At 45.3% G+C, this 14,160-nt stretch overlaps 1 pseudogene; it reads left to right on the top strand.

The window, feature by feature from the left end:
- The first annotated feature begins 11,142 nt into the window (after positions 1-11,142).
- On the top strand, positions 11,143-13,745 carry LOC142585564 (mucolipin-3 pseudogene; annotated as a pseudogene).
- Positions 13,746-14,160: the final 415 nt, after the last annotated feature.

Genomic DNA, 14,160 nt, shown 5'->3' with positions numbered 1-14,160 from the left:
CTTTCTTATGTAACACCTACATCTGTGGGTCTCTGCGGGTACTAATGAATGAATGAATGAACACCTGGGCGTATACATAAACGAAGAAAATAATTCCTCATACACCCATCAAGATAAACTCAAACTAAAGGGGAAGTGGAATGCACAAATAATGAAAGATATAGAGCGCTTTGGGGATACAATAAATAGGAAGCTGGGAATATGAGCAGCAGACAGCCAGTGCACTGGGCTCATGCTCCTCGATGTCGCAGTACGCTGGCTGCATGGCGGGTGACGTAAGCAGAACATGTCGGGCGCGGCTTTGCGCTCGCTGCAACTTCCCAGTTTCGGCTGCGCGCGCTCAGGTAGCCGAAATTCGTTATGCCACAGTTCCGCGAGTACTAATTCCATTTTCCCAGGTCCAAGAATTGATACGCGTCTTGTACGGAGATCTCGCTTCGATTTCCCATATACGATGAGCCTCCTGAAAATAAATGATTAAAAGCTAATTAATTCATTTTTTTGTTAATTAGCGAATGATTACCCATCACACGCTTTGATCGGACGGAAGAAGCGACTGGAGGACATTAAGAACATTGCACTTTAAATTTTCAAACACACACACACACACACACACGCTAATCATTAAAAGAACTTGTGCGGAAGTCGCGAAAACAAGCTTTTTTATTTCAAAATGTGTTGCCGAGCTGCAGGTGTGCTATCATAGACAGTTGCGGCAATGAAGGCTTTCATAACCGACGCGTGAGTGAAACATCGGCTGCGCGCCTGCGTCGAGAGCGCCGTGGGCGGTGGAAGTTTGGTGGTGAATCGAATAGTCTCTGCTAGTCGATTCGTATTCTGTTAGAAAATTAGCTTTTCGAAATTTTCGAATATTCATTTCTCTTCGAATATAAGGGATATATATATATATATATATATATATATATATATATATATATATATATATATATATATATATATATATATATATATATATAAGGATATATAGCACTTGAGAGGGCCGGAACGGTCAGAATTGTTTATACATTCTATGTGTGCCTCTTTATTGAGAGTTTTGCATTTACCTGATCTTCTTTGGGTTTGTTTGTTTGTTTGTTTGTCTGTTTGTTTATTAGACTATATTGTAGTCACGAGCGAGATTATTCGAAAAGACGGACATTACTTGTTCGATAAATGGAAATAGATAATCGACTAATTACCGAAATTTCACTTAAATAATTTTAAAACTAATTACTTTATGGCACGTCTTGCACGTCATGCCGGCTTCACGTGCAACCTCCCAGAGGGGCAGCAGCTTGTCGCGGGAACAAATTCTCACGATGACATCGTCCATTTCTATACTCAATCTCAGAAGTTCTTTGCAGCTATGCCGAAGGTAGGAGGCGTATACAGATAATACCCTTACACGGCTATAGTTCCAGGCGTAACTGCCTGATTACTGGCGGGATTATATAGTTTTTTTTTTTTGGTACACCATGCGTTACAGCGTTACGTGACACATCTCGAAAGACATTCGGTTTTTCTATTGGCTAAGGAGCTCTGTAGCTTCGACAGTGCTCCAAACGACTTGTGATATGGAGTTAGATATTCATTCCCAAAGCGTGCGATGAAATATATTGGCATGCCAGTTATTATTTTCGTGCGCTTCAACGCATAAAATTAGGTTTTGCTTTAAAAAAGTATAGTCGGTGACAACCTAAAATTTACAAACAAGCTCCTCACAGAAGAAAAGTTGTGCACCTGCCCTCCACCTCTGAGAGAGAGAGAAAGAGCCGAGCCTGCTGCGTTGCGGCTCGGGTTGGCGTTCGGGCCAGGAAACCACCAGGCGTGCACAGGGGGACGAGCACGTCTGGTAGTAGGAATGAAGAAAAAGGGGTTTATTTCACATTATTTACACTGGCTTCAGATACGGAAGCCCACTCCATCTAGGAGCATATTAAACGTCTTGAGTTCATATCAGCACACGTCAGCACCCCGCCTCACTGCGCCAAAGGTCTCCGCTTTTGAATCCGTCGTCTTCCCTAGCATCTGACTAGACTAGGGAATCTGATGACTGTATCTCGGTCATTCGCAATCGTCGAAACGGTCGCAAAGTCTCTCTCAAGATGTCGCACCCTTCCGCCGGACTCCGCTTCCTACGTTGCACTTTCGCCCCCTGCAAATATGGCGCAAGCGCGTTAGCGGTCTGGGAATCCGAGGTCGACGCTGTTCTCGCGGTAGCCTTCGACGTTTGCCAATTAATTAAGCTTGTCAGGGTCAGGTAGAGTTGACCTTCGTGGTAGTTGTCACCTCGAAGTGAGCTCCTTTGTGTGCGCGTCACAGTCTGTGTCAGGCCCCGTCGTCGTCTTGGGGCACGCTGATGACAGGACGGCCTCGAGGGAAACGTCCAAGGAATGCTCGTCGCCCTATTGACACGCAACAGCTGGTATCCGCTCACAGCTTAAGCTGATTAAAAAGTCAAAGCTAGTTGTTTCAAGCTAAAATGTTTGCCATGGCCGAAAAGTGATATTAAGATCACCCATAAAATTAACCGGGCTGAAACCAGTGACACAAAGACCACTCTGTGCAGAGAAAATGGTTGTTTTCGGGCACGCCAAACCATCCCTACGGCCAAGCTGCTTGACGCCAGATAAATGAGTGAACCTAATTTGCTCGCGCACCGCGTTCGAGTTGAACAGCGTACATATAACTTTGCAAGAGATCATCAAAATTGCGGGGAGGCATGGTGTAGCGCGCAGGTGAAAGTCCGCTCCAAGAAGAATGGATATTGGGAACAATTAAGCAAAATGAGAACGTATTTCTTGTATGCATCACTAAATAGTCGCCCATATAGAAGGAATTGCGCGCCTGTGAGCTGCCTCTTACTGTCCAGTTGGCTCAGCAATTCATGACTTTGCAAGGTGAGAGGGCAAGGCAGAAAAGTGATTATACAGGAGAAAGGGGTGGGACAAAAGTATGACTTAAGTGGAAGGTTGGTTCTCGAAATGCATTAAAGGATCAATCAAACACTGAAAAAATGACTAGTTTGGTTTGTGAACGAAGTGAACTATGTTCGCTCGCCCCAAAGTTCTTTGCTTTTACTGCGACATAGCTATGCTCTCGACACAGCCAAAATTCAGGTAAGCTCGAACAGGTCAAAGTGTAACGACAAGGCCAAGAGGACACGAACGTGGTGCATAACATAGTTTAATAATAATAATAATAATAATAATAATAATAATAATAATAATAATAATAATAATAATAATAATAATAATAATAATAATAATAATAATAATAATAATGAGGTGGAGGAGGAATGAAGACAGAAAAATGCAGAGTTGTGAAGGCTAGCTATATAAGTGTATTAAGAATAATATCGACTCCACAAGTTTTAAGGGAAGAAGCGAGCACTGAAGGAAGGGGGCAGGCATAAAATAATAAATTAACACCAATACATCTGTCGACGGCTTTAGAAATATGCAAACGATATAAAAATATATAAAACACTAGAAGACGTATAGTGTGAGAACATCTTACGATGAGTCTCTTCGCAAAATTTAATACAGAAAAAACGTCAGACAATAAAGAAAGATATGTGAATTATTATTATTTTTTAATTCACTCTACAAAGTGCAATAACAAACCGTAGAACGATCGACATTTGGGCAAGTTGGTACTGGTTGAACATCTTGAAGGGGCAGCGCAAAAAAAAAAAAAACCAACCAATACCAATACCAAGCCATTTTATAACAAAATCAAGCTGCTTTGCAAAGATATAAGCACTCTATTAGACGGACAAAACGGAATATGAAACGACATGAGGCGTAAATAGTGCTAGCCTAGCAAGAAAGAAAGTATACCGGTCTTTTAATTTACGCCTGATAATACTGCGTTGTCTTTGTGAATAAAGAATGAATCACGAATTTCTCTACCAAAGTTAGATCTAAAACCGGATTGTAGTATATTGGCACAAATGTTGTCCAAGGAGGGGCCGAAAATGTTGAAGTGTATTAATTTCGACAGCGGCAGGTGAGGATGCACACATATAGGAGGCTTTCGTTCACCTCATGGCTATTGTTTTCTTGCATGGGACGGCAACCATGCTGCTAGGGTTGCGCTGGTTTTGGGCGATGTGAGAATATCCCGCACATTTTTGGACCGTCGACAGACTGGTTGTATAAGGGTTCCTGAAACATGTGTTTGAGGTACTGACTTTAATCTCTTCTTGGAATTACACAAAACAATATAATAGGGTACTGTAGGTGAATAGGTCAACACGAGATTGATTTTAAGAGCTGACTTATCGCATGAGCGGGCGTTTATCCAGTGAAAGGCGTAAAGTTCTGTTCAGTTGAGGCGAAAGTCGGGATTATTATTAGAGCGTATCCTTCTGAAAGCGGAGAGCTTGCCTGTATGGTAGTGTTACACTTCTACGAGGCTGCTGTCGCTGCTTCTTCTTGGGCAAAAACATCATTACGTTCTGTTACTTCTGTAAGTATACATTAAGCACATTATTTCGGAACGTTAATTAATTATAGTGGCTTATCGTCGAGCCTACACACTTATTTTTCTCGAGCACGAAATATTTAAAGCCTTTGTACTCCGAATGCTCGAAAACAATCAGCCTCGATGGATGTCATGCTTTTTTGTTTTATGAGGGGCTCACCGAAATATGCATGAATTCGTTTCTTACTCACTCCGGTGGCTTATACAGTAATAGGCCGCGGCTTTCTGCTGCTGCGTGAGCCCGAGGTCGAGGGTTCGATTCCTGCGGCCACCGCGGCTACATCTCTAGAGCCCCAGTGATATACCCTCTTCCCCCTTCCCCTAAACACATGCACATACATGTGCAATTCGCAATACCCCTTTCTCTATTGTCACCGGCTCGGCAATAAATTATACAACGTATGCGTATAAGCTCGCGCTCACGACGCGTATTCATTCGGCTCTGCGAAGCCCCTGGCCATTTGCCATTTATTGTGCGGCACCGCTGCGGACGTCACTGAAGCTACAACGCCCGCGCAGCTGCGGCACGCGTTTGCGGTATCTCGTTTCTTGTTAGCTTGGGCCCTTTCCGGACCCCGAGAGAGTTTTTGTGACGCCTTCTGGAGCAACATGGCGAGCATTTCGTTGGACTGGCAGAGGGCCTCACAAACGTTCGCTTGAGTACAGGATATGCTGCAGCAGGCACGCTTTGTACTCTCAAAAAAGACACTCCGCCGTACACCTTTGGCATTGTAACAGAGGGTGCTCGAACATTAGAAATTTTCGAGAAATTTCGCATTCGACTCGAGAATTCGCCGTCGGAAGTTGTTGGACATTCGTTTCTGTCCGAACAGAAGTAATAATAACGCCGCCTGGAGTCTGCTGGGAAAGTGAGATGCGAAGTGTACACGGTGGCTGTTCCGGATGATTCTGCGATGAGGGCCAGCAACGGTTATCGCGGAGATCGAGGTACCAGTTGCAGAGCGAATTGCACGGATCGAGTAGCAAGCTGCAGTTCGGCTCAGTCATTTGTCAGGCAACTATCTCGTTGTCTCGGCTTAGGCTCTCACCATGTTTGCCATGGCTAAACCTCTACCGCTATGATGGTGGCGTCATCTCGTGACGATGCGTTCAATCGACGTACGAATAACTTTTTTCTCTGCGACGACTAGCCGCACTGTTAAATTTTCTTTCGCGAAGAAAACATTTTTAAAAAATCTATAGCAATTTTTGGAATATATCTTTTCCGTTACCATCTGTTTTCTACTAGACGTTTTTTTTTTTCTATCATTTCACCAAAGTAACCTGTTTATTGTCTTTCTGTAAATTTCAAAGAAAAGAATTTCTAGACAGTTTATTCAATTCAGGGAGTAACTTTTGCTCCCCGCATGACTTCAGATTTCATGAAGTGCGAGTGAGTCAGATGATGGGACGTAGAACATGTGATTTTGACCACCTGACAAGATATATCTGGCGCCAAGAGAACCGTCACTACCCGACAGATCCAAGTAACCGCTTCGCGAGTCCATACCGTGTGTCCTAGCTAACGCAAGCCAAGCCGCCTACAGGAAAAAAAAGAAACATTATCACAAAAACGCGGAGCGAGATTGATTATAAGACCTGCGGTTCTAGGTCGTCATGGGTCTTACTACCGAACATCGTAAGTCTTATAATTGTATCTTGCACCGTATTCTAAAAATCTTTTTTGTTGTTTTTTAAGCAGTTTGGCTAAAGTTACCTGGGACATATAGCCACGCTCTGAGCGGCATGGGCTCGCCGCAATTGAAACTGTATTTTGTTCAGAAACTAAGACCAATCGGCTCGCTCATACGAGGTACATTTGCTTACGTGGCTGGTGAAACTGCACACATACGTTAATTGAGGATAGTAAAGAGACGAAGAAATCTCGTTTCATGAACAGTACTGATGACAAATTTTTCTCTTTACCGTTTCAAGACCAGTTTTTGTTACACTCAAGAAAAATTATGTCTTTGATCATAAACAGAATAAGTTACTTTTTGAAATCTTGCATCAAAATAAAATTGTAGTTTTTCTTTCTGTTCCTCTCGCATTTATTTTTTACATTGTAAATTCTGTGCTGATTTGCTGGAGTGTGTCTGGCGGCAGCGTCATAAGCATCACTAATGTATTTTTATAGCTTTCCTTTTTCGGAGACAATAGCTATAATCGCAAGAAGCCGCCTGCTTCTGGTTCCTTGTAATTGTTTAAGCTACATGTGATAGATAGCGTTGTTAGAATTTCTGGAATTGAAAAAAAAGAAAAGTGCTATCGTAGTGTTCAGGATCAAAAGGATTCACTAATTAACGCTTTGACTATTCGTGGCTAAGGAAACATATGTTACAATTTCGAAATTTAATGCCTAGCCGTAGTGAAGCCACGTATGCTTAGTAGACACCACTTTCGGTATATCCCTCCCCCAAATCTGCTAAAAATGCATTGGCGCTCCAGTTAAACCTAGCTCGGACCGTGAGAAGGAGGCTTTTGGGGACCGGGATTTCTGCTAAGCAGGCAACTTCAACACGTCTTCTAAAACACATAACTCGAAAGTTTAATAGAGAATTTTTTAATTATTGATACCTGCGCATTGGGAGTTCCGCTTCTTGACCACGTCAACCGGAACCGGCGGATTTGCGCTAATGCATGCTGCGTGCGATTTTTAACTGACCTGTTCGAACGATAATAATAATCACTCATTCAACCACTTGTTTCTATCAATCATTTATTTACCCTTCCCAGGAACAACCTTAAGGTCTGAGTGCCGGCGGACGCATGAATTAAAAAAAAAAAGGAATCTGCAGGGGAATATAAATAAAAGAAAAAAATGATCAATAAACAATACGTTTGAAAAGAATAGTATACATACAACAAGGCGCGAGGTCAATACAGAAGAAAAAGAAGGGCAGCTGAACAATGTGTGAAGCTATGACACAACACCACAAAGCTGGGAAAAGAACAATGACGGCGAGTTACGAAAAATATCGAGATCATGAAAATAAGCGCCATAAGGACCCTCTATTCTGTGGACCGTTGAGTGTTTGTGATGACAGGTAGGAACATGGAAAGTTCTATGTTCTGTGGTGATCTTGCGCCGAATGCGAAGCGTGATACAACTGAGGAGTTCGAGGCAGGTGAGGATACCGTGAAGGGGTTTGAAAAGAAACATAAGGTCAGCGCGATTACTTCGGCAGCGAAGTAAGGGCAATGTCAATAATCCAACAGTGCTAGAACAAGGTCCGGTGTCCGTGTTAGCAAAGCGGTGGTGATGCGTGCTTAGGAACGTCTATAGAGCGCAGCTCTCGGGTGCCCGTTCCTGCAGCGAGCGTCGGCGTAACCGAGCGAACGAGCACAGCGAAAAAAAGATGAAAGCGAGCGCGGGGCGCAGCGGGCCACGAAAGACGCGAAGAGGAAAGCAGAGAGGAGGGTGCGGAGGAAACATGAACCGGAAAGCGGAGAAGCGTGTGGCGAAAGTACAGTGAACTAGAAGCAATTCTAGTACACTGTAGCGAAAGGGTCAGAAGAAATGTCGCATTAGGGAGAATCATCATCGATGGCGAATTTTTTTCTGGACCCGATCTGTAATGTTATTGTTGGATCTATAGAGATAATAATAATAATAATAATAATAATAATAATAATAATAATAATAATAATAATAATAATAATAATAATAACAGCATCATGTGTATATACGCCCGCTATGTTATAAACTTAACTGTTCCACAAATTTAGTAGCTTCATGGGGCTGCATTTTGTAAGGGTTCTTGGTCCCCCGAATCTTCTTATGTATTATTTGTCGCAACGAGTGGCAGGTCCCGAAAATATAAGGGACGTGGCTTTGGCTTTGTGGGAGCCAGTGCTCGGTGTATTAGTGCAAAAAGAATGAAAAATGAAAATAATCATTACAAAATACGGCTCCTGCTAAAATCTATTTCTCTCTCTCTTCTGTCCTCGCTGACTGTAATATCGCGTGGTCACAGCCTCGATCGCTTTGTCTTTACCAGATGCCGCTTTTGTATGATCAGTGAACAGGTGCGCGTTTCTTACCTTACATATACGTGCACGGATAGATTTTCAAATTTCTTCTTAGATAACAGCTTTTGTTTGAGGAAGCGGACAACGTATAACACGCTCACCATTCGCGAATTACGGCCCTAAAATATGCCGTGTAATACATTCATCAGTGATATGACATTCTGTTTTAAACATTATGCAGTGCATGCTGCAGTAGCAGCTGTGAGAACAGCACACCTGTTACGTTATGTTCATATTATTGTAGCTACGGCAAACACACGCATTAAATGAGCGCAGAACAGTTTATTATTATTATTATTATTATTATTATTATTACTACTTTATAATTGTCTGCCTTCACAATTACCGGCTCGACTGTCCTCTCTCATTCTCCTGCTGTGCACACCAGTGCATATGCATGTGACACTGTATTCACGCTGCTTACAGCTACGATTGCTGCCCCTGGAAGCCTTACATATGACGTCTCATACGACGTCTATATGACGCAGCCCCTCTTGCCGCCTTCCTGCTCTTTATTTTAAAGGGACACTAAAGGTTAACAGAAAGTCAAGTTAAAGTGATAAAACAATGCTCTAGAACGTTCAAGGCGTCAATATCATCGCGAACAGAGCTTTAGTAAGCGAGAAATTGAGGTAAATGCATGACACGATTTGAAACCCTCCAGCGACATTCCGGTACTAGCCCGATGACGAAAGCACTCCTCATCATAAATTATTTCACTAGTACTCAACTACTCGTATTAAAAAGACCATTTCATTAGATTATCAGACGGAAGAAAATGCTACTTGCCTACTTCTATTCGATTCTAAGAACAAAAAACATTTTGACGTTACCCTTGAGGCCCTTGAGTAGTATGGGTGATCGAAAGGTTTCGTTTTCGCTCGACTTTGCGCCGCGCGCGCTTTGGAGTTTCAGTTGTTTCTTTATCGCGTCGTGCTGCGGTGGACCTGCTGGCTCGCGAAACTTGCATTTGGAACAAGCAGCGAGAATGCCACGTCCATGCGATGTCGTGGGATGCGCGAAAGGTCCGCGGAACTTGGCCAAAGGCAGTTGCAGCGGCGAATCCAACGTTATCACTGTGTGCCAACGAGTGAACCTCTCCGTTCGAAATGGTTAAGTGCCGTACCTCTGCCACAGCGCGCTGGCAAAGAGCCGAAAAATCACATAGTGTGTTCGCTGCACTTTCGTCCAGAGGATTACGAGTTCAACGCCGACTTACTGAAGTCGCGTGGAGTGCCTTTCAAAGCAGGCCGCCGGCGTAGTAGTACGCAACGACGCCGGCAGCGCGAGCCCTCAGCAGTAGGTCACGTTCATCAGTGCTTAAATCGCTGAACTCGAGCGATTGCGAGCCAATGTGTCGTTGTCAGGGTCGTACATTGCAACGAGCGTCGAAGTTGGCGTCATGAAATAAAGAACAAGCTTATCGTCGCGCGCTTTCCCTTCCGCTAGCCATCATGGTTCCGCTTTCGCGCTGCTGTTGGCTCTGTCTTGGCTGTTTCTGGCCGCGCGTTTGCGTTTTGCGCAGAAAAGCCGTAGCGCCGTCTGCAGGAGCCGTTTTACTCACAGACGGCGCAATGTCACTATGAGACCATGACGTCAATACTCCTCGATTGGAGGGCGGGTGATTTGAACTGCGCTAGAGGTACGCGGACGCTTCAGAACGCATTTTCTCTTAAAATAAGTCTCTTCTTCGCACGAAACAAGCGTTTCGAGGTTTCTGGGATGGTATTTCAACAGTACACGTTGACTTAAAGTTAACCTTTAGTGTCCCTTTAATGTTCCGTGCGGGGTAGGCAAAACTGTATTGTTCAGTGATGACGCCATTGTTTACGCTTTCGACGCACATGCCCCTCCAGAAATAAAGGAAATGTAGGCAAGACAGGTGACGATTATCGTTGTGGGACAAGATACAACTCAAAGGGGATAAACTTTTTAAAGAGTGAAATGTTCACCTATACACTCTAAAAGGAGTTGCACCCTTTGGGGTGTATATTGCCACACAACTATAATCGTCATCTGTCTTGACCGCATTTTCTTTCTTAAACGCTGCGAACCCGGTACTTCCAAATCACGAACGGCATGCGCGTTATCAGCATGATAGAGCACTCTCGACAGGAAAGTAATGAGCGCAGCGTTTTCAAGAAAGGAAATGCGGGCAAGACAGATGACAGTTATCGCTGTGTTGCAAATATACACCCCAAAGGGCGTACATTTTTCTTAGAGTGTATGTAGCTGAACGTCAAACTAAAGAGAAATATTCTCATATATTTACGGGCACAGTTAACCGATCATCGCATGTTGTCCATGTAAATGAGCAAAAAAAAAAAAAAAGAAGAAGAAAGAAAGAAAGAACTGTCGCGTAGACAGACTCTCCACAATCGCGTTGGCTTTGCGAAGCCGCGTCCAAGAAAACGTTCGAGTCAAACGTTATCCTTCTGATCGCGTAACCTGAAATAGAAAGTGAAGCGCTGTTGCTTGCGGACCGGAAAATTGTGTACAGCTGGCGGGACGCGAACATACATCCGCCCACAAGCGGAACATTCTGTGGCGGATCGCCTGTCGGCTGCGAGAGGAATGTCCCGCCCCGTGTCCTCGTCGCGTGCCGCGTCACAAACACGTGCTCCTTGCATCACGTGGTGCGCGCTGCCCCGCGCGAACGACGGTGCGTCGCAGCGAGGCGGAAAACTAGCACAAAGCAGGCGCGGCGCGTTCAGCTGCTGCTGACCGTGAAAATCTCGAATGGGATGCGAAATGTGTAAGCGATGTATACGCGCAGGGAGAACACGCACGTGACTGCAACAACAGCGCGCAGTATCTGCCTTTGTCCGAAACTTGTTATCACGCAGGGCGCCGCCCTCTCACGTGCTTCGCTGTTTGAACGGAGCGAGCGGTCTGCAAACCCTCATGTGCGATGCACTGTTTCGCCCCGACGCCGCGAGCAGGCCGTGACAAGCGATGACTGCAGTGTTCATGGACGGCGACTATGACGATTCGCCGATCGAGGACCTACCGCCGGGCGGCAGCTCCGTCACAGACGGCTTCGACGAGAAACTGAGCCGCTACTTGGAACGCTACAGCCTCGGGTCGTCGATCAACGTTAGCGGTGAGTGCGACAGCGTACCGAGTCACGTCGATCCCTCGGAAACATGTGTGCGCGACGGTGTTCACGAGGAGCTGGAACGCCAGCCACATGCCATGGAGCGTTACATGCGGCTCAAGCTTCGACGATTCTTCATGAATCCGCTGGAGAAGTGGCGCCACAGAGGTCGCTTCCCGTGGAAACTGACACTGCAGATATTCAAGCTAGTAGTGGTGACTGCGCAGGTAATCTTGTTTGGCTTGGAGAGCGCCAACTTTCAGCGCCAGCATCGGAACACTTACATGGCTCTCGAGCACATTCTGCTGAACGGTTGGGACACGTCGCGGGATGTGCTTATTTATCCGCCTCCCGCGGGACCGTACGTGGTGGAAACTAAAGACGAGTTCTACCAGCACATCAGAAACGTCGTGGTCCGGTACAGCAGTATAACGACTGATCCGGTGGGCACTTTCGAGTACGCCTCACCAGACGGCTCTCTGCAGCCGGCCATCTACTGCGAAACTACGTACAAGGATGGCCGTGTCTGGCCATTCAACTCGACGCTTAGTTTTGACAGTGAAACTGTTACCAACTGCACAAACATTACCTTTCGTACGCCTGGCGGCGACTGGGAAGACTTCGACTTGGTGAAGTTCCTGGGCAGACAAGTCTCCTTCGATGAACTGATCAAGGCTAGAATTTCGTTTTCTCTTAAGGCACTGTACTTGACGAACACAGACAGGGCAAGGTTCTCAGAGTGCTACGAGTACCATTTATCCGTCGTTTACGATAACTCAAAGCACGATGGTGTGATCGCCATCCAAATGCATCTGACCCCTAGCTGTGCCCAGTGCCGCAAGAGCACCCCTAGCATGGTACCACCTATGGCTTATGCGCTGCACCAGTGCCTAAATGTCCTCATCATAGTAACCTGCGCTTTGTCAACGCTCTTGTGCATCCGATCGCTCTACAGAAGCCACAAACTCATGCGGAAGACGTCTGTGTATTTCACCGAGTACTTATGCCGAGAACTCTCGTGGAGCGACAAGATAGACTTCGTTGACTTTTGGTTCATCATGATCATAGTGGATGACATGCTGCTGGTATCTGGATCTGCTGTCAAGATCCGCATTGAAGAGCGGCTGGTCCCGAGCCTGATGTACACCGTGTGCTCATTGCTGCTGGGTTGTGGGTGCCTCTTGTGCTGGTGTGGGTTACTCCGCTACGTAGGTTACTTTAGGGTGTACAACGTCCTCATCCTCACATTGAAGAAGTCGGTCCCTAACGTCATCCGCTTTTTGCTGTGCACCATGCTTCTGTTTTGCGGCTACGTCGTCTGTGGATGGGTTGTCATTGGCCCGCATCACATAAAGTTTCGGACGGTGTCCACCGCCGCCGAATGTCTGTTTTCGATCATCAATGGAGACGATATTTTTGCGACCTTTGCCATGCTCTTTGAAGGAAATGACCAGATTATATGGTACTTCGCGCAGGCGTATATGTACAGTTTCGTGATCCTGTTTGTCTACGTCGTGGTCAGCCTGTTTGTGGCCATTTTTGTCGACGCTTACGAAACCATACGCGATGCACAAGCCAAAAATGATCAACCAAGTGCCATGTGGGTCTTCATTGCAGAGTCCAGCGATGAGCCCACTAGTGGCGCGTACCGGTCCGACGACGAGCTTGAAAAGCTGTGGCCATTGTCCCGCGAGCTATCTTGATAGAAAAGGATGTGTACATAGTGTATTAACATATACTGTGATGATATATCAGAGCCAAATAAGATGCACTGTAGCAAATTATTCTTTGCGTCAGTTTGCCTGGCAATGCTGAGAGTGCACATGAGCAATCGGAACAGCCTGTGTCAACCTGGCCTGCACTGCAATCACAGTGTAGGAATATATTGTGGTTGTGATCCAGTTGCGCAGTTCAGGAGGTTGCCAGCTGTGCAGAGACTTCTGCAGCTTTTGTGCCTTGTAGCTTGTGCATTGGCGTGCGATCACATGCTCAGTTGAGAGTTGGCAAAGAAACATTCTCGGCAAGTGTGTTACGGGCTACAACAGGTAACTAGAGTGATATGAAGTGCTGAAAATTATGTACTGAAATTATGAAGTGTTTTTATAACTTCATTAAACCGTTAAACAAGTGTTTGTTGTGGTGTGTAATACCAACTCGGTTGCTGTGGATTGTCACAGTAGCTGCCAAAACCTGGTCCCTTATAATGTAGGGATACCCCTCAGTTGATTCGTATCATCAACTGCTCACAGCTGGGAAATACAGGTGATAATAAAGGCACCAGGCCACTCCAACCACTAAGTGCAAAAGAGGAAAAGGAAAAGAATAGTTACATTATCCCAACCCTGCATCATATTGCTAGGCTGAAGTCACTTTGTATTAAGCCGGCCTCTCCAACATAGTGCTACATTCCATCCCGAGTACAAGGTTGACTGATAAAGTACTCCCAAGGATCTTTACCTGCCAACAGTCTTTCACTGTGATGTATCATGACTTCTGCAATGTTTCGCTAGAAAGGAAATTCAGGCTAATGAACGATTTCAGAA

This window comes from Dermacentor variabilis, chromosome 6, assembly GCF_050947875.1.
Source record: "Dermacentor variabilis isolate Ectoservices chromosome 6, ASM5094787v1, whole genome shotgun sequence".
NCBI lineage: Eukaryota > Metazoa > Arthropoda > Arachnida > Ixodida > Ixodidae > Dermacentor > Dermacentor variabilis.
The sequence above is the reverse complement of the archived record's forward strand: the minus strand, read 5'-3'. Positions and strand labels throughout refer to the sequence as shown.